The 21,331-nt window shown below is 51.4% G+C and overlaps 1 long non-coding RNA gene and 1 pseudogene across 1 annotated transcript; both read left to right on the top strand.

Moving 5' to 3' along the window:
- Positions 1-20,252, top strand: part of LOC135304012 (zinc finger protein 271-like) — a 75,821-nt pseudogene extending 55,569 nt beyond the window's left edge.
- On the top strand, positions 4,265-14,627 carry LOC135304021 (uncharacterized). The gene is made up of 2 exons (XR_010365458.1): positions 4,265-4,652; positions 14,202-14,627. It is a non-coding gene; the product is annotated as an uncharacterized LOC135304021 (long non-coding RNA).
- Positions 20,253-21,331: the final 1,079 nt, after the last annotated feature.

Genomic DNA, 21,331 nt, shown 5'->3' with positions numbered 1-21,331 from the left:
AACAGCTCTTCTGGAGGGGAGTTATCTTTTTCTTGTTTTGGTTTTCTTTTTGTTTTCTTTTTTTGTTGTTTGTTTGTTTGATTTGGGGTTTTTGTTCCTTGGTTTTTTTTGGCTTGCTTTTTTGTTTTGGTTGGTTGTTTGTTTCCTTGGGTGATGGGCTTTTTTTGTTTTCATATGGTTTTGTTTGATTTTTTGTCAGTTTTCTTTGACTTTTTGGGTTTTTTAAGCAACTCCCCCTGTCAGCTCTGGGCAGAGCTCTGTAACTGTGTCTGGCACTTGTCTGTGGCACTGTGCAGGTGGCCAGGGGGACCTTCCCTGAGCTGTGTGCAGAGGAATCCACATCAGCCCAGGCTGGGCTGGGCAGTGGCCGCTCAGTTCCATGGACTGGACGCGGCTCTGGACGCTTCCCTTGGAGCGTCTGCAGGGAGGGAACGCTGGGGCTGTCACTGCTGGGGTGTCACACACAGGGGAACGCTGGGGCTGTCACCGCTGGGGTGTCACAGACAGGGGAACGCTGGGGCTGCTCTGCTCCTGCCCTGTCCCCAACAGCTCTGCCAGTGCCTGGAGGGGACACAAAGGCTGAGCCAAAAGGTGACAGTTGCAGAAGGGGCTGAGCTGGCAGGGGCCTATTGGGATCACTGAGTCACAGAATCACAGAATTACTGGTTTGGAAGAGATCTTCAAGATCATTGAGTCCAACCCAGCCCTAACAGCATCTCAACTAAACCACGACACCGAATGCCACATCCTGCCTTTTATAAACACATCCAAAGATGATGACTCTACCACCTCCCAGGGCAAACCAATCCAATTCTTTATCACCCTTTCTGCAAAACCCTTTTTCCTAATATCCAACCTATATTTCTCTTGGTGCAGTTTAAGACTGTGTTCTCTGGTTCTGTCAGTAGTTGCCTGGAGTAAGAGATCAACTCCCACCTGACTACAACCACATTTCAGGAACCTGTAGAGAGTCATAAGGTCAACTCTGAGTCTCCTTTTATCCAGTCTAAACAACCCCAGCTCCCTCAGTCATTCCTCACAGGACTCGTGTTCCAAGACCCTCACCGACCTTGTTGCCCTTCTCTGGACATGCTCCAGCCCCTCCATGTCCTGCCTAAATTTGGGGACCCAGAACTGGACACAGCACTCGAGGTATGGTGCCAGTACAGGGGAAGAATGCCAAGTACACCAGTGCCAAGTACAGGGGAAGAATGACCTCCCTGCTGCTGCTGGCCACACCATTCCTGATCCAGGCCAGGAGCCATTGACCTTCTTGGCCACCAGGGCACACTACTGCCTCATGTTCAGCCGGCTGTCAAGCAGTACCCCCACGTCCCTTTCTGCCTGGCCACTGTCCAGCCACAATGTCCCCAGCCTCTATCATTGCAGGGGGTTATTGAGACCAAAATGCAGGACTTGGGACGTGGAGTTATTAAACTTCATCTTATTGAACTCTGCCAATCCATCCAACCATTCCAGGTGTCCCTGCAGAGCCCTCCTACCCTCCAGCAGACGGACACATGCTCCCAGCTCAGTGTCATCTTCAGATTTACTAATGAAAGACTCAATCCCCTCATCCATGTCATCAATAAAAACAATTGAACAGCCCTGGCCCCAGCGCAGAGCCCTGAGGGACAGCACTGGTGCCTGGCTGCCAGCTGGATGCAGCAGTGCTCACCAGCACTCTCTGGGCCGGCCATGCAGCCAGTTCTGAACCCAGCACAGAGTGCTCCTGTCCCAGCCCTGGGCTGCAGCTTCTCCAGGAGTGTGCTGTGGGAGACAGTGCCAAAGGCCTTGCTGGAGTCCAAATAGACACATCCACAGCCTCTCCTGCATCCACCAGGAGGGTCACCTGGTCATAAAAGGAGACCAGCTTGGTCAAACACGACCTACCCCTCCTGAACCCATGCTGGCTGGGTCTGATACCCTGGCCATGCTGGAAGTGCTGGCTGATGACACTCAGTATAAACTGTTCCATTTCCTCACTGGGTACTGAGGTCAGACTGACTGGCCTGTAATTACCTGGATCCTCCTTCCCACCCTTGTTGTGAATGGGAGTCACATTGGGCAGCTTCCAGTTATCTGGAACCTCAGCTGTGAGCCAGGACTCCTGGTAAATGATGGAGAGCAGCTTGGCAAGCTCATCTGCCAACTCCCTCATCGCCCTGGGATGAGGGATGGGATCCCATCTGGTCTCATGGATTTATGAATACCCAAGCAGCTCAGCAGTTCTTTGACTGCCTTCTCCTGGATAATGGGGGCCCATTCTGCTCCCTGATACCATCAACCAACCCAAGAGGGAAGTTTCCCTGAAGGCAAGTCATCTTCCCACTAAAGAGTGAGGCAAAAAAGGCATTAAGCACCTCTGTCTTCTCCTCAGCTGCAGTTACCAAATTCCCTCCTGCATCTAATAAAGAACAAGGTTGGTCTTATGCTTCCTTTTATCGTTAATATATTTGTAAAATCATTTTCTATTATTCTTTACTGAAGTCACTATTCTAAGTTCAAACTGAGATTTGGCTTCCCTAATTTTCCTTCTTCATTCTCTCCCGAGAGACCTGACCCTGGTTCCGAAGAGGATTCCTCCTCCTTTTATTCTTAAGTTCCTTGAAAACCTCCTTGCCCATCCAGGCTGCACGTTTGCCTCTTCGCCTCATCTTTCAGCACACAGGGACAGTCTGTTCCTATGCCCTCAAGATCTCTGTTTTGAAGCACGTCCACTTTTCCTGAACACCTTTGCTTTTAAGGACTGCTTCCCAAGGAACTCTTTGAATAAACCTCCTAAATAGGCCACAGTCTGCCCTCTGAAAGTCCAGTATAAAAGTCTTGTTGATGTTCCTCCTGACTTCACCAGATACCAAGAACTCTGTAACTTCATGATCACTCTGCCCCAAGTGGCCGCCAACCACCACATCTCCCACCAGCCCATCTCTGCAAAAAACCAGATCTAACATAGTCCATCCCCTGGTCGGCCCACCCACCAGCTGTGACAAAAAGTTGTCCTCCACACACTCTAAAAATTTCCTGGACTGCCTCTTTTCAGTTTTATTAAGTTCCCAGCAAATGTCTAGCAAGTTGAAGTCACCTACAAGAACAAAGGCTGATGATCCAGAAACATTCTCTAGCTGCTTATAGAATGAGTTGTCTACCTCTTCTTCCTGGCTGGGTGGATGATAACAGACTCCCAGTAGGATGTCAGCCTTGTTGGCCTTCCCCCTAATTCTCACCCACAGGTATTCAACTCCATCCTCATTAGTTTCAATACCTGTGGTGTCCAAAGCCTCCCTAAGATAAAGGGCCACCCCTTCCACCCCTTCTCCCTTTCCCATCTCTTCTGAAGAACTTGTAGCCATCCAGTGCAGTACTCTAGCCATGTGAGTCATCCCACCAAGTTTCTGTGGTGGGAATTACATCACAGCTCTGCTGTTGGACCATGGCCTCCAGCTCTTCCTGTTTGTTACCCATGCTGTGTGCACTGGTATCCATGCACCTCAGCTGGGCTGCTGATTTCACCCCTAACTCAGGCTTACCACCCTTGGGCCTGCTTCCGGACAGCCCAGCTGCATCCACTTCCCCCTTCAGACCTAGTTTAAAGCCCTCTAAACAAGTTCTACCAGTTCATGAACTAAAAACCGTAATGAGCAAAAGCCCTTAACAGAGAGATGGAGCCCATCTGGTTCCAGCAGGTGCTGTAAAAGTTGCCCCATGACCAAAGATTCCAAAATTCTGCTGATACCACCAAACCTTGAGCCACTTGTTGATGATGTCAGCTCTCCTACGGCTTTCACAGTTTTTTTCAGAGACCAAAGGGACTGAGGAAAAGACTACCTGTGCCCCTGTCCTATCAACCACTTGTCCCAGTGCCCTAAAGTCCCTTTTAATTGCCTTGACACTCCTCTTTTCAGTCTCATCACTGCCAGCCTGGAGTATCAGCAGTGGCTAATAATGAGAGGGCTGAATCAGCCCAGGCAGTCTCTCAGTGATATCCCATACCCAAGCCCCAGGGAGGCAGCAGACCTCTCTGTAGTGTGGGTACAATCCACATTTGGGGCCCTCTGTTCCCCTCAGAAGGGAGTCACCCCCCATGATTACACTTTTTTTCCTTTTTGATGTTAGAGGTTGTTATCCTCACAGATGAATCATAATTGGGAGGCTCACTGGGCAGATAATTTTCTTCTAAATCATCTGGCTGACTCTCCAGATCCAGGGGCTCATACCTGTTCTGAAGTGGCACCTGGCCTGGGAGTGGGGGTCAGGAGGAATTTTTATTATTACCTCCTTGAGTAGGTACCCATTCCCATTCCCCTTCATCTACCAGGTGCCCCTCTATTGCCTGACAGTGAGAGGCATAAAAGACAGTGGGAACCAAGGAGAGCATTGCTGCACTCCCAGACCTCATGGAACCAAGGATCCATTGTGACACTGTGGGGCCCAAGGATCCAAGGGACTTTGAGACACCAATGGGTTCCATGGAACCAAAGGAACATTGTGACACGGGGAGGCCTCATGGAATCATGGAGACCATGTGACACTCTGGGGCCTCAGGGAACTGTGGTGACAACAAGTTGGCCAGGAGTGTGGATCTACTGGAGGGTAGGAGGGCTCTGCAGAGGGCCCTGCACAGGCTGGATCCAGGGACCAAATCCAACAAGGTGAGATTTAACAAGTCCAAGTGCTGGGTTCTGCACTTTGGCCACAACAACCCCTGCAGCACTACAGGCTGGGGACAGAGTGGCTGGACAGCAGCCAGGCAGAAAGGGACCTGCAGGGACTGAGGGACAGCAGGCTGGACATGAGGCAGCAGTGTGCCCAGGTGACCAAGAAGGCCAATGGCTCCTGAACTGGATCAGGAATGATGTGGCCAGCAGGAGCAGGGCAGTGATTCTTCCCGTGTGCTGGGCACTGGTTGGGCAGCACCTTGAGTGCTGTGTCCAGTTCTGGGCCCCCAATTTAGGAAGGACATGGAGGAGCTGGAGCGTGTCCAGAGAAGGGCAGCAAGGCTGGTGAGGGGTCTGGAGTACAATTGCTGTGAGGAGTGGCTGAGGGAGCTGGGGTTGTTTATCCTGGAGAAGAGGAGGCTCAGGGGAGACAAGGCGGTGTCAGGGCACAGATGGACTTGATGATCTCCAAGGACTTCTCCAACCTTGCTGATTCTGGGATTCTCTGAAACCACCCTTGAAGCAGTTGCAGGATGAGCCCTGGGCCTCCTCCTCAGAAGCTCCAGCAGCCCAGGTCCCTCAGCTTCTCCTCCCAGCCCCAAAGCCCATCCTGTCAGTGCTGCAGAGCCTCTGCAGCTCCTCCTCATTGCCCAGAACAGGGAGCTCCACAGGCAGACACAGCAGCCCAGATGTGCCCCCCTGGCCTGGGCTGCCTCTGGCAAGGGAGCAGCACCAGGCACTGCAGGAGCCTGCAGACAATTCCTGCAGCACTTGGAGGATGATCCTGCTCCCCAAGGGACGTTCCCATGGTGCCAAGTCAGGAACTGCAATGGGGAGTGGGGCCAGAGAGGAAAGGGCAAACAGGGATGGGCTGTTTGCAGGGGAGGGAACAGGGGTGGCAAAAGGAAGAAATCTGTGGCAGGAAGAGTGAAGAAAGCAAAGGGTAACCAAAGGAAATGCTTGTGGCAGTTTGGGGCTGGCTGTCAGGCAGCCCTGGCTCTGAGCAACAGCGTCTGCAGTGGCACAGGAAACTCCCAGCTCAAGGGAACAAACTTTCTGTCTGACTGCAGAGGCCAGGACAAAGCTGAGTGGTTTCCCTGGAGTCCCCCAGCCCTTGCTGGCCCCAGGGGCTGATGCCATTTGTGCTCCCTCAGGTTCATGTCCCCACAGCAGCAGCATGGGGGTGCTCCTGCCTGCTCTGTGCAATGCAAACAGGGGCTCCTGAGCCAGTGCTGCCGTGGCTGTGCCTGCAAGGATGCGGCACCTCTGTGAGCTGGGGGAGAGGCCAGGGCTGCAGAGGGGGGATGTTGTTGGCAGCTCCATCAGGATGCTCTGGGATGCTGCCCTGGGCTGTGCAGCGCCCTGGGGATGGATCAGCCCCTGCTCTGCTGCTCCTTCCCGTCTCCCCCAGGGCCCTTGCAGAGCCCCAGCCATGCTGTTTGCCCCCAGCCTGCCCACGGCCATCCTGGAGCTGCTCAGCCTGGGGCTTTTCTGTGCTAAGCATTGGCCTGGCCATGTTCTTGAGAGAGCCTGGGCAAGGAGCCTGCAGCCCCCAGGGCCTGGCCTGAGGCGTCAGCGCTGCCCCAGCAGTGCCCATGGCCTGTCCCTGCTGCAGCCCCGGCACTGCCACCCCCAGGACTGTGCCCGGCCCCGAGAGCACTCAGGCCCTGCAGCAACACCAGGGCCACCACGGCAGCGGGGCAGGGCCACGGCAGCAGCACTGGCAACACCAAGTGCTGCTGCTGCTGGGCACAGCTGCTGTGCCAGCACTGATCTGCCCCCAACTCTGCGCACAGACATTGCTGCTGCAGTTCCAGAGAAGGCAACAAAAGGGCATCTCTGCAGGAAACTTTGCTGGGAGATCCTTTAGTTTGTTTCAAGCCACTGAGAGCGGAGCCCCTCATTGATACACTCTGTGGCCACAGGGAAGGTGGAGAGAAACAAAATGAGAAGTAGCACAGACAATGGCATTTCTTTGTGGACAATATGAAAAAAAGTAAAAGAAAGAAAACCTTTAAAATTAAACCAGCAAGAAGTATCAAATATTACTTTTATTACAAGTGATTTGCAGAAATTGGCCTGCACTTGAATATTTCTGGAACCATCCGGTCATCAGTCTCCACACTGCAGCCTTGAGCTCCTGGCTCCTCAGGCTGTAGATGAGGGGAATAAGAGCTGGAGGCAACGAGTACAGAACTGACAGTACCAGATCCATGGGTGGGGAGGAGATGGAATGGGGCTTCATGTAGGAAAATATACCAGTGCTGAAGAACAGGGAGACTGCAGCCAGGTGAGAGAGGCAGGTGAAAAGGCTTTGTGCTGTCCCTGCTCAGAGGGGATCCTCAGCACGGCCCTGAAGATCTGCACATAGGAGAAAACAATGAACACAAAACAGCTGGAAGTTAAACACACAGTAACAGAAAGATGCCAAAGTTCCCTGAGGGAGGATTTGGAGCAGGAGAGCTTGAGGATCTGGGGGATTTCACAGAAGAAGTGGCACAGGGCATTGCCATGGCACAGGAGCAGAGAAAATGTATTGGCTGTGTGCATGAGAGCAGTGAGAAAGCCAGAGGTCCAGGCAGCTGCTGCCATGTGGGCACAAGTTCTGCTGCCCAGGAGGGTCCCGTAGTGCAGGGGTTTGCAGATGGACATGGAGCAGTCGTAGCACATGATGGTCAGGAGGGAAAACTCTGCTGAGAAGAAGAACATAATTAAAAAGATCTGTGCAGCACATCCTTTGTGGGAGATGTTCCTGGTGTCTCAGAGGGAATTGTGCATGGCTTTGGGGACAGTGGTGCAGATGGAGCCCAGGTGGCTGAGGGCCAGGTTGAGCAGGAAGAAGAACATGGGCGTGTGCAGGTGGTGGCCGCAGGCTGCAGCGCTGATGATGAGGCCGTTGCCCAGGAGGGCAGCCAGGGAGATGCCCAGCAAGAGGCAGAAGTGCAGGAGCTGCAGCTGCCACGTGTCTGCCCATGCCAGCAGGAGGAAGTGGCTGATGGAGCTGCTGTTGGACATTTGTGGTGCCTTGGCGTGGGGATCTGTATAAAATGTAATCATGAAGTAGTTAAGGTTTGGAGAGGACTCTAAATATCCTAGCACAGCTTGGGGGCACTTTTCCCCCACTGCCTGCCCAGTGCTCTGCTGCCTGGAGCTGTCTCTGCCAGCAGCTGCTTCCCTGTGCCCAGGGCTGGGCCCTGCCAGTGCTGCCAGAGCCCAGCCCAGCTCTGGGGGCTCAGCTCTGCTTTGCAGACCTCTCCCAGCTCTGGCACTGCCGAGGGGCAGCTCTGGCTCTGCAGGCTCTGATGGCAATATCAGAGCAACCCTGAGGATGGTGGAAAAGCAACACTGATGCTGCCTGTGAGGTGCCCTGTGCTGATTCCTGTCACTGAATGTTTTAGTAAGATCTGAGAAAAATATTTTTATTTTTTCCCAAACTTAACTGAGAGATTAATGTCTGTGGGAAGTTTCCTATCCAGACAACCCCTACCACTAGATTAAAAAAGCAGGATTTTTCGTTCTATGCAGCCCCTTCCTTGCTCTGCTCCCTTTATCATCTAACTGTAAATGTTCTGCAGTTGAATGCCATTTTTGGAGCAGTCCTGAACAGTGCAGCATCCTCACCACCCCGGGAGAACAATTGCAAGCCTTACCAGCTGTCTCCTTCCACTCAGATCTTGTGCCCCAGTGCTGGGAGCAGCTGCCAGGGCTGGCTGAGAGCTGTCCCTGGCAGGCAGCAGAGTCCCTGCCCCAGCACAGCGCCCTGGGCTGCAGGAGCCTGCTCTGCAGGACAGCCCTGGGCACCCCTGGCTGCTCTGCACAAGAGAGAATCTGAGAATGTACTCACAGAGTCTGCAGGCATTGGGATGTTCCAGCTTTAGGAGATGGCTCCAGGAGCTGCAGCTGCATTGTCCTGCAGCCAGAGGTTCCTGTGCCAAGGGCTGGCAGTGATTCTGCCCCAGGCACTTCTCAGCACCTTCCCAGCCCTGACTGATTCAAGCTCTCTGTGCCTCTGGGCTGTGCCCGGGCTGGCTGCAGGCAGTGCCCCAGCCCTGCTGGGCTGGCAGAAGAGCTGCTCCTCAAGAGAAATGTGCTTTTGAAGCTCTTCTTGCTGACCAGGAGCTGCCTCTGTGCCAGGAGCTCAGCTCAGCTCAGCAGCACAGACACAGAACAAGGACTTGAATGACCCTCTGGGGCTTTGTGCTCAGGCCCTGAACATCAGTCCCTCAGAGGCAGCTGCAGAAACCTCTCCAGAACTCCAAGTTAGAATCCAACTCCAAAGTTTCTTGGTCTTTTAATGGGTCCCTCTAAGGGACACAACTGAGAAAGTGTCCCCAGGCCCCAGGCAGAGCAGAGAACTGGAGGCAGTGATGACAGGTGGGAGCAAAGAGAAGCCAAGTCTTGGTGACCTGGGGCACAGCAGCAGGGTCTGTGCCACCAAGGGCTGGGAGGAGACACCTTGTCCTGAGGCCCTGGGGCCTCCTGGCACAGCCCCAGCCAGGCTGGGCACTGTCAGCCCCTTGTCCTGCCCTCAGCATCCCCCCCATAGCCCACATCCCAGTGGCCTCAAGGATCTGCTGGAAGGAGTCCCTGGGGAGCCTTGCTCACCAATGGCCCTGGGGGCTCCTGAATGCTCCCAGGGACTGCAGGTTTTTCAAAGGACTGTGGGTTTGGCTTTTGTCTTGGAGTCTCTGAGAGTTTTGTGCAATCATGGCCTCCAATTATCTGCTGTAATTAGTCCCTGGAGAGGCTTTGTCAGTAACAGCATCCAGTGGGGCTCATTAATGCTTCAAGGTACTTCAGTTATTTTAAGGTACTTGGTGCTTCCCTTTTGATACAGACTCTGTGAGAGGTTTGTGCAATCATGGCCTCCAATTATCTGCTTTAATGAGTCCCTTGAGAGCTTTGTACTGACATTCCTTGCGGCTCATTAGTGGTTTGAAATGCTCAAGGTTTTTAGGTTCTTTGGATTTTCTGTTCCACACTGAGTCCCTGAGAAGCTTTTTGTGCCATCCTGGCCTCCAATTCTCTCCTCTATGGCGTGCATTAAGAGCTTGTGTTGGGGGTGGACCTCAGTGGGACCCATTCATGCTTTGAGACACTTTGGGTGTTTCCTCTGGCTTGGACTCCTGGAAAGGTTTGTGCACTCTCCTCTCAGACCCTGAGGTTCCAGGGCTCATCTCCAAATTCATCATGGGGCTCATCAGAATCAGGCAAGTTCTGACAAACCATGGCTCTGCCTTGATTTCCCTTTGTTCTCATGCAGTTCATCAGGAATGTTTCTGTAGTGTTTTTTCTCTCCAATTTGAGATTTCTTGGCCAATGCATCAATTAGCGTGGTGGGCTCAATGTTGGCCAATTACCAATGCACTCACTAGAATATTCTTACTCATTTCCTGCTGTGAGACAGGATTAGGAGAAAGGCAAAGTTGGCTCAAAACTTTAAAAGGGTATAAAGAAAGGTTTATTAATACTAACTAAAAGAAAGTGTAATAAGAATCAGAACAAAACTTTTGGAACACTTTTCTTTCCCTACAACCTTTTCTTTCTTACTGACAATGTAAAGAGACAAAACCTAATATTTTCAGTTTACCTTCTCTAGAGTAGTCTTCCTTCAGTTCATGTAGGGAGAGGAGTTTCTCTTTCTTGCTATGGAGACTTCTCCATAAGAAAAGAGTTCTCTTGTGGCTCTCAATTTCCATTAATAGCAGCCACCTGGAAAATCTGCAATCATGAAGTCCCTCCCATTTTTGACAGCTTTTCCCACAGTTGTGTTTATGGGCCATGTCAACTAATGGGGTATTAGTTTAAAGATGAGCTGTTTAAGAGCAAATGTTCTCTTCATCTATTTCTGAAATCATCTTCATCTCTGAGAACAGTGGTTTTCTTCTTCTCCCTATGAGGGCACAGGGTCTCATCACTCTGCTCTGTCTGTTCAAACTTCACATGGGAACACAGCTACTTCAACATTTGCTTACTTTACCATGGAGGTCTTTCCTGAACAAGTCATCTTCCCATCCTTTTCAATGTGTTATAGGGAAAAAGAGAGTCTGATGTATCAATTACATCCTTCTCTATAGCTTCACAAGAGGATTTCAGTCCCAAGGTTATGGCATTTCCTCATCCCTCCCATCCGGGACTCAACGTCCCCTTCACTGACCTCGGTGTCTTCATGTTGCTCCTCTGTGTGCCTGCACTTTGTCCTTTTCTCTTACTCGAGGGAGGATGGAAGCACTGAAAGAGTTAATATCTCACCCAGGACCTGCAGATGGTTCCGTGACCCCGGCCGGGCTCGGTCCTTGCGGCCAGAGCTGTTTTACCATGGAGGTTTCTGCAGTGGCTGCGCTGGGGCTGTGTCAGGATGGGCCGCGCTGGGGCAGGGCCAGGATCTCAGCAGCCAGGCCAGAGCACAGCAGCAGCACGGCCGGGGCCCATGGCTTCTCCTCCCCCTGCCCGGGGGCTGCGGGTGAACCCCAAGGGTGGCAGAATCTTGGCCCAGCTGGCCCGGCCCGGGGCTGCTCCTGGGGCCCGGCGGATCCTGGCTGGGCCCGGGCTGGCGGCGGGGCAGGGCTCGGTAGCGCCCAGGTGTTGGAAACCGCAGCCATGGCCCGGCCCGGCCTCGGCCTCCCCTGCCCTGCCCGGCAGCCGATGGGGCCTGGGGGGCTCCCTGGGAAGGGTCCGGCCCCACGGCAGGAGCCGTCCGGCCCAGCCCAGCTGAGACAGGGGCTGGGCCAGCCTTGTTACCTCTTTGCCAGACAGAAGGGAAAGAGACCCTCCCAGGCTTTCTTGTCTTTAACGTGTGTCTTCACAGAGCCGTGTACAGCTTCCTTAGTGGTTTAACAGATTGTCAATTCTCAAAGCTAATTACTGATTGGGTGTTTTTGACAGACATGGAGGAAACTGCTAGCAGCTTCTTTTCGGACATCCCTTCCATGATGCAATACCACCACAACAGCACAGAGCACAGAGCTCCTTTGTCCATATGTAGTGGTCATGGGCCCAAGGTTTCAGAACCCCTCCTTGGGAGATCTCCGGGCCCTCTCCAAGGTGTTTTCAAACGGAAACATTCAGCTCATGGTCTAAGAAAATCACCAGAGGGCAGGGCCAGCCTGACCTGTCTGTTCTGGTTACTTTTGTCTGGGAGCAATCTTTGCATATACAGAATTTGGGAGGCCAAATTCTAATTTTGGCCATGGGCCGTGGGCATGAAAATGGGTTCTTTTCCTAAGGAATGAAGGAACAGAGCTCCATTGTTTCAGGGGCAGATGAGAGCTGACCACCACAGGCCAAGGCATGAGAGATGCCCTTGCATATTGGAAAATTTTTTAGGGAAAGTATCAGTTTTGCCAATGGGCATCTGAAAAGAGGGATGGTTCTTTTCATAGCAAGGAAAGCATGGAGCCCCAGTGCTCCAGGAGCTGATGAGAGGCAGCCCTTGACATCCCAAGATCAGCCAGACCTATCAGGTGGCCCCTGGGAGGCCAAGCCAGCCAGACCTGCTCCATGTTCCCTTGGTTCGATGGGGCCCTGATGTGTCATAATGTCCCCTTGGTGACACGAGGTCATGAAGGGTGCTCATGATCTCCATGGTTCCATCAGGTCCCACAGAGTCATAATGATCTCTGGGTTGCATGAAGCCCCGCTGTGTCACCACAGCCCCTTTGTTCCATGGGCTCCAGTGGTGCCACAATGATCCCCTTTTTTTCGTGAGGTCCCCACAGTGTCCCAGTGATCTCCATGGGAAGGAAAGAACCGACCCCCAGTGTTGCAGGGGCAGTCACCAGAGGCCAAGGCTTGATGGTACTGGCAGATTTTGCCTGGAAGCAACCCTTGGATATACAGAATTTTACAGGTGGAATCCCAGTTTCAGACATGGACACCTGGGGGAGAAGCACAGTTGTTTTCCATAGGAAGGAAAGCACAGAACAGAGGTGTTTCCAGGGCAGATGAAAGGCAGCCATCAGAGGCCTAGGACAGCCAGACCTCTCTGTCCTGGTAGCTTTTGTCTGAAAGCAACCCTTGGATATAGCAAATTTGGGAGGTGGAATCCAAATTTAGGCCATTTCTGTGTAGATAAGAAGGATGGTTCTTTTCCATGGGAAGGAAAGCACAGAGCCCAAGAGTTTCAAAGGCAGAAGAGGAGAGAGGTGGCTCTCGGGAGGCCAAGCCAGCCAGACCTGTTTGTCCTGGCAGCTTTTGTCATGGAGGAATCCTTGGATATATGGAATTTGGGAGGAAGAATCTCAATTTTGTGCACAGGCACCTTGAGAAGAAGGATGGTACTTTTCCATTGGAAGGAAATCACCAACCCAATGTGTTTGGTAAGCAGGTGAGAGGCAGCCCCCAAGAGGCCAAGGGCAGCCAGACCTGTCTGTCCTGGCATCTTTCATTGGGGGAAAATCCTTGGATGTATGGAGCTCTTGAGATGGAATCCCAGATTTGACCATGGGCACCTGGTCAAGATGAATGGGGGTTTTTTTGTACTGGAAAAAAAGTGTGAAGTCCAAGTGTTCTGGAAGAAGATGAGATGTGGCCACCCTTAGGCCAAGCCAGTCAGACCTGTCTCTGCTGGCACCTTTTGTCTAGGGGCTACCCTTGGCCATAGGGCACTTTGGATGTGGAATCTCAATTTTGGCCGTGGGCACCTGGACAGGAAGAAGAGTTCTTTTCATTACGAAGGAAAGCACAAAGCCCCAGTGTTTTAGAGGCAGATGAGTAGCAGCCCTCAGGAAGCCAAGGCCAGCCACACTTGTCAGTCCTGGCAGCTTTTGTCTGGGAGTTATCCTTGGATACAGGGAATGCTGGAGGCAGATGCCCAATTTTAGCCATGGGTGCCTGGTCGAGATGGATTTTTTTCCCATAAGAAAAAAAATCACATGGTCCCAGTGTTTCAAAGTCAGATGAGAGGTGGTTCCTGGATGGCCAAGGCAGCCAGAGCTGTCACTCCTGGCAGATTTCATCTGGGAACAATCTTTGCATATAAGGAAATTTGGAGGAGGAATCCCAGTTTTGACAATGGGCCCCTGGAGGACAAGGACAGTTCTCTCCCATAGGAAGGAAAGCCCAGAGCCCCAGTGCTGCAGGGGCAGATGAGAAGCAGCCCTCGACATGCCAAGGTCAGCTGGACCTGTCAGGTGATCCCCAGGAGGCCCAGCCAGCCAGACCTGTTCCCTGTTCCCTTGGTTTTGTGGGACCCCACAGTGTCCCAATGGTCTCCTTGGTCCCCTTCCTTCTGCAGTGTCACAATGGCCCCGTGCTTCCATGAGACCTTGCAATGTCACAATGGCTTTGTGCTCCCACAAAGCCCTGATGTGTCACCAGGGCCCCTCGGCTCCATGTGCCCTCACTGTGTCACAATGCCTCCTCCATGACACTGGGCTCCACAAAGTCACCATGGACCCTTGGCTCCTTGGGGCCTCTGAGTTTCACAAAGGAGACAGTCCTGGATTGCCAAACAGATTGTATTCTCTTTGCCATCTGTATGGCAGTTGTCTTCTGTTAAGTGGGAAGTTTTCCTTATCTCTTCCACACCCACTCCTTCCTCAGGGCAGACATCTGCTGATAACAGGCTATTGAATGTCACTGCATGACTGATAAGAACTACAGCATCCCATTGTGAGATGATCTGCCCAGAGGGGAGAACCAAGCATTCCTACCAGATATAATCTTAAAAATTCTGGAACACCAACATGGCTTTCTCCACTGGATTTCCCAGAGGAACAGCTGCTGCCTCTTCCACTGGATCTTCAGAGGAAGACTACACCTTTCTACAGGATCCCTGCTCAAACAGAACCGCACCTGACACTCCAGGAGGAGTGCAGCCATATTTCCAATTGGACTGCTACCAACACCGTGACCAGCAGGGTGTCAGGTTGTGTTCTGACTCTGTCAGTGTTGTCTTGCTTTACTGCATTGTTTATTTTATCTTTTTATTTGTTTCCCTAATAAAGAACTGTTATTCCTGCTCCCATATTTTTTCCTGAGAGCCCCTTAATTTCAAATTTATAACAATTCAGAGGGAGGGAGTTTACATTTTACATTTTATTAGAGGCTCCAGCCTTCCTTAGCAGACACCTGTCTTTTCAAACCAACACAGGGAGTGACATCAATCTCTGCTTAATAACTGGTTTTACTTTAACACAGTTACTTTGAAATCACTTCCTAGTATATTACATAATATGATATATGAAAATATAATATGATATAATATGATATGATATAATATGATATGATATGATATGATATGATATAATATAATATAATATAATATAATATAATATAATATAATATAATATAATATAATATAATATAATATAATATAATATAATATAATATAATATAATATAATATAATATAATGTAATATAATATAATATGTTACAGTTGTTATACCTAGGAGCAAATTCTTCTGATTAAGATAATATTGTCTAATCATTACCATAATAGATAATATATATTTATAGAAACAGCTGTGGTTTGCCATCCTTAATCCTGTGGGACAAATTCTAGAAAGGTTTCATTCCACCTTTATAATTCCTTACATACAAAATCTTGAAAGTCTGGGACTGGGATTGGATACATCTGCTTCAAGGCTCCTCTCACAAGAAGGAGTTTAGAAAGCTTGGAGGTCCTTGCAGGTGTTTGGGATCTGTGGGAGCCATTGGGGGTCCAATTTACTGCCCAATTAACAGAAGATAACTGCCCTACCTCTGACAGATGGCAAATAGAATACATATGTTTTCTTTCAATCCAGAACAGCGGGATTTCAAATTAATAAAATGTAATTTAACATTGCTCAAATCTAACACTAATGAAGTTTAACTTTGCTTAGTCTTATCAACCCTGAATTTGCATTAAATTAAACATCATAGAATCAAAAATGGATATCCTTAAAAGTTATACATACAACAAAATATAACTTATTCTGATGCCATTAATAGAAATAAGGCACTGACAAGTTGAACAATCTGTGATTGAAATAACAGCATGATGGATTTACTGGAGGGATTAAGAGGATGTAATTAAGTGTGTCATGATTTTATGTAAATTAGTTTTGAGGGAAGGCCATGGTAGCAACAAATTTTATGCAAGCGTGAATTTGCTAAGACCTTTTAAAGTGAAGTTTTATTGAAAGAAACAACAATGTGGAATTTGGCAAACTGCCCAGCAAACCAGCAGCTTCTGGAAATCGTATTTAGTGTGATTCCAGATGGTCAATTTACCAGCATTTCTGTTAAATAACCTCCGGCCAGTGCCATGGTGGGGGAGCCTGGCGGAGCCGCACCGGGGGCTCGGGGGAACTGCGCCAGGAGCAGCCGAGCCACGCACCCCAAACTGCCCGCGGTTCCCCCTCCTGCCCCAGAGCCTGTGAATGTGCCTCCATGCCAGAGGAAAGGGGCAGGAGATCCCCCAGTGCATCCCCAGCAGGACGGCATCAGCAGCGGGGTTGTCCTGCAGCCGGGGCCATGCTGGGCTGGGAGATGGAGCAGGAGAGAGGGGGAAGGGGGCACTGACTTCCTCCTCACCTGTCTGTGTGTCTCAGGGCATTTTTGCTTCCTTGCAGCATTCTCTTCCATTGGGCCAAGGTTTGGTAATGGGAAAACCTGCTTTGGGGAAAAACAAGGGATGAGCACAGAGAGGCTGAAGGTCTTCCACCCAAGTCCATCTCTAGAAGTCACCTGCTGTCCATGAAAACCTTCAAAAAACAAAAGTGAATCTAAAAAAAAGCCACCACGAGTGTCCCAATTCCAGTCTCATCCCTCTGGGGTTCTGGTGGTCCCCTCTCTCATGGCTGCCAAGGATCCCAGAGCACCTGGGGATCCCCCCTCTCCAGGGTCCTGCTTAGGGATGCTGGGGGGTTTCGGGGTCCCAGACTCCCTCTCTCCAGCCTCCCCCCAGTCCAGGCACTTGGGGCTCTCTCCTCTCTCCACCACCCTGTCCTAGTTTAGGGCAAATTTGGGAGAAAACCTCCAAAAGGGGTTTCCTCTAGAAAGCAAATTCAAGCAGCATCTCCCCCAGTTAGTTTGGGGAAAGATTTCCTTGGAGAAAAGTGGAAAAACCTGGTTATTTAACAGGCAAGGAATTCACGAGTAGAGCAGATGACCAATATTAAACAACAAAACCTCTTGCTGCTCCAAAAGAGATGACAAACTCAGAAAGTCCCTCTGTGGGCTGTAGCTCCACTCACTCAGTCTCTTATCAGTTTCTCCAGCACTGGAAATGCCGTGGACCAGGCTTGGCCCAATGGGCCACAGGTGGAGCTGCCAGTGCTCTTCTGGATATTGAGAGCAGGTTTAAACAGCTCTAAAGTAAAAGAAAAACCACAGTCCAGGGCACTTATCTGCCTCAGAGAGCTAAAAACTAACTAAAACCAATGGAGAGCCCTGTCCTGCTATCTGTCTGTCCAGGAGCCAGAATATGGAGGAGTGCAGTTTCTTAAAAAACCTGCTCACTTCCTCCCTGCCTTCGCTCTCAGAACCTGCCTTAAAGGTGCAGAACTCATTTCTGGGCTAAACAGAAAAATGGGGGTATGAGCATGATCCCAGGTTCAGCCCTTCTGGGGGTTTGGGGGTGTCTCTGTCCCTCTGACCCCAATGATGTTTGGGCAGGGGTCACACCAGGGCTGAGAGGGACAGAGACCCCCCCACAGCCTCCCCAGGGATGAGAAGGTCAGAGAGCCCCCCCAGGCCTGAACACCCTCAGCGGTGAGAGGGACACAGAGCCCCTGGTCCCCAGCCCTGCACAAGCATTCCCTGAGGCCAACGGGATGGAGAGACCCCCGAGCAACCACCAGGGTGAGGGGACAGAGACCCCCGAGCATCCCCTGGGCTGAGAGGGACAGACTGGGCCAAGCACCCCCTGGCACAGGGATGAGAGGGAGGGAGACCCCCCAGGCATTCCCTTGGGTGAGAATGATGGAAACTCCCTGGGGAATGGCCTGGGGTGACAGGGACAAGGACAAAATTCCCCCCAAGCCCCTCCCAAGCATTACCCAGGGCAAGAGGCACAGAGACCCCTCAAGCATGCCCTGGGCACTGGACAAAATAGATTTGGCAGAAATCAAACTTAACACTACATTAAATGCCTTGAGGAATATTTGCTCTTCCCACAACTCACTTGTGATGGAAATGACAACAAAACCCAAACATTAATAAACCAACAATAGAAGCAATTCTGTGGCAATTCCAAGTTTCATCGGTTCAGCTCAGCTGCTGGCAGGTGCCGATAAAAGAAACGTGGAAATTTGGATCAATACAGACTATTAAAAGGAAGAGAAAGCTCCGTGTAGCTGTCACAGTAGTGATAGGGATGAAGAGAAAATGTATCCTCACATGTGGGAAGGCCTCGAAGCCTGTGAATTCAGGGATTATTTGGGAATTTACCTCATGGAGCTGGGCTCCTTGTGGGACTTTCAGCAGCCTTGTGCTCCTCACCTTGGGGTAAATGAACCTTGTCAGTCTCGCTGGTAACATTTGCTCTCTTTCCTCCAGTGATTTTAATGAACTTTTCAAGGAAGGACAAGAAAATATTTTCTTTACACTGGCCACCCACAAAAGCCATTTTCCTCATCAGTTCTCCCATGAGTCACTCAGAGGAAGCTGCGTCCAGATTTCCAAGAGTTCCTGCAGAAAGACCCACAACCTCCTCCTCTGAGGGAACCATGCTGTTGTCAAAGGCACTTGGGGTCAGAGAACAGTGCCCTGAACTTACTGTGCCAAAATAATGTCACAATCTGGTTAAGAAAATTGTTAAAGAGATGCCTCTTTCCCAGTTAAGGTGCTAATGAGACCAAATCCAAAGTGGATGGTATTGAACAGGAAATGTGAGGTAGAGAGAGATGGAAAGAGAAAGGGGGAGAAAACAAGGGAGTGACAGGGACAGAGACATCCCCTGGTGCAGGGCAAGTGTGACATTGTCCCCTGTGTGAGTGGCCTTCCCGGAGTGGGGGTTTGACACCTGAGCCAGTTTGGGTAAGGGAGGTGGTTTCACCCCCCAGCAGGGATTACCCCACTGTTTCAGGTTACAGTGTCAGATGTAACCAAGTGCATGTTTTCCATCACCATGTTGACAAACTGTAATAAACAGGCGGGGCAGTGTTCTTTATCTCTTCCATGACTCAGCCCTGATAACGCTCTCCAGGGGCTATCTTCTGTGAATGGGCCATTGAGTGTCCCTGCAGGACTGGTAAAATGACATCATCCCATTGTGGGATGCTCTGCCCAGGGGGAGGAGCCAAGCATTCCTACCTGGATATAAACTGAGCCTTGCAGCACCAGGAGCACCTTGGCTACTGGATTCCCAGAGGACAAGAGCTCCATAAGCACCACTGGACCTTCAGAGGAAGACCAGACCATTCTACAGGATCACGGCTTCGACAGAATCACGTTCATCACTGCAACAGGACTGCAGCCACCATTTAATGGGACTGCTACCAGCACCCTGACCAACAGGGTGCCAGGTTATATCCTGACTGTGTCAGTTTAAGGCAGTGTTTCTGTTTCATTGCTTTGATCTTAATTTTCTTATTAAATTGTAATTCTGGCTTAGAATCTCCACCTGGTTTACCTTGAAACCCGTACAAAACTTGATGTATTCATCCCTTTTTTTTTTCTCCCAGACCAGGTTTTCCCATTCCCAAACCTTAGCCAGATGGAGGGGGATGCTGCGAGGAAGAGGAAGATGCCCCAGGACACCCCGGCAGGTGAGGAGGAAGTCAGTGCCCCTTTCTCCCTCTCTCCTGCTGCATCTCCCAGCTCAGCATGGCCCGTGGCTGCAGGACAACCCCTCTGCCTTGGCCATCCTGCTGGGGATGCACTGGGGGTGTCTCGTTCCCTTTCCCTCTGGCACAGAGGCAAAGCCCATCCACTCCTTGTCCTTCATCCCCCAGACAAGGTGCTGAGGATGGAGACCGGAGATGACAAATCTTCACAGCAGAACCTCGTGGAAGAAGCTGTTTTGAAGGACTCCATGGCACAGGAATCGAACAGGGAGGTAAAGCCCAAGAGATCCCACAGGATGAGGGCCTGCAAACCCAGCCCAGGGTGCTCTGAGGAGGAAAGACCCACCCTGTGCCAGGAAGGTGGACAGAGCTTCAGCCAGAGCTCGGAGCTGATGGTCCATGAGGAGCTTCATGATGGGGAGAAGCCCTACAAGTGCTTGGAGTGTGGGAAGAGCTTCAGGCAGAGCAGCACCCTGATCAGCCACCAGATGATCCACACCGGGGAATGGCCCTACGAGTGTGGGGAGTGTGGGAAGGGCTTCAGCTACAGATCCACCCTTGTGACCCACCAACGCATCCACACTGGGGAGAGGCCCTACGAGTGTCCCCAGTGTCAGAAGAGGTTTCACACCAGCTCCAATCTCCTCCTGCATGAGCGGATTCACACTGATGAGAGGCCCTTCCGCTGCCTGGACTGTGGGAAGGGCTTCAAGTACAACTCCCACCTCGTCACCCACCGGCGCATCCACACTGGGGAAAGGCCCTACGAGTGTTCCCAGTGTGGGAAGAGCTTCACCAACAGTTCTAACTTAACCAGACACCAACAGAGGCACCTGTAAGTGAAGCCCTGTAAATGCCCCAACTGCAGGGAGAGCTTCGTGCCTGGCTCCATCTTCATACCCAATTGGAGGATCCACACTGGGAAGAGACCTGTGTTCCATGTTCACTGTAATCCATGCTGGGAAGACGCCTGTCCCTTTTCCTGCCCCTGCCAATGACATGATGTGGGATCAATGAACATGAGGTTCTGGCCAGGGCCATGTCATTAGATCCACTCCCTCCTCAGGTCATTGCCAGAGGCAGGAAAGGGTCTCTCTCTCCCTGAGGAGAAGAGTATCCTTGCCAGGTAGGCGGAAATATGTGGCCAGGATGACCCAGTGAGTTGTGTTTCGGTTTTCCCTGTAAATAGTTTTTCTTTTCCCTTTTGTTAGCAGTATTGTTCTGTTCCTGTTTGTTCTTTATCTCGTTGCTGTTCCCAATAAATTGTTCTTATCCCAGCCTTTGGGATATTTGCCTATTGTGCATTCCATGGGAGACAGGAGGGCAGAGAGCAGCAGCGTGGTTTTAGCTGGAGCAGGAATCTGAGGAATCCCATTCCTAAACCCCAGCCAGTGGAAACCGAGCATCCCAGCTGGTCCCAGCCCTGGTGGCCATGGCAACAGCCTTGGGAGCGGGTCCCTGGCTGGGGCTGTGGGAATCTCTTCCCTCTGGTGCCCAGGGACAGGACTGGAGGGAACGGCTGCAGCTGAGTCCCGGCAGGCTCAGGTTGGATCTCAGGAAAAGGTTTTTCCCCAGAGGCTGCTGGGGCACTGCCCAGGCTCCCCAGGGAAGGCTCCCAGCTCCAGGGCTCTCTGAGCTCCAGAAGCATTTGGCCAGCGCTGCCAGGTCCAGGCTGGCATTGTTGGGGTGTCCTGTGCAGGGCCAGCAGTTGGACTCCAGGATCCTGATGGGTCCCTCCCAGATCAGCCAATTCTGTGGATCTGGGATCCCATGACCCTGGGGATGGGGCTGCCAATGGTTGCCATGGCAACGGGCTCTGGCTGCAGGCCTGAGCTGGTGTCCATGGCAACCACCCCTGGCCTGGGGTGTGCATGGAGCTGCCAAGGGACTGAGCATGGCAACAGGGGGCTGGGGATGGTTACCATGGAAACTGACCATAGCAACAGGGGGCTGGGGAT

This window comes from Passer domesticus, chromosome 6 (genome assembly GCF_036417665.1).
Source record: "Passer domesticus isolate bPasDom1 chromosome 6, bPasDom1.hap1, whole genome shotgun sequence".
Taxonomy (NCBI): Eukaryota; Metazoa; Chordata; class Aves; order Passeriformes; family Passeridae; genus Passer; species Passer domesticus.
This window is presented reverse-complemented; position numbering and strand designations above follow the sequence as displayed.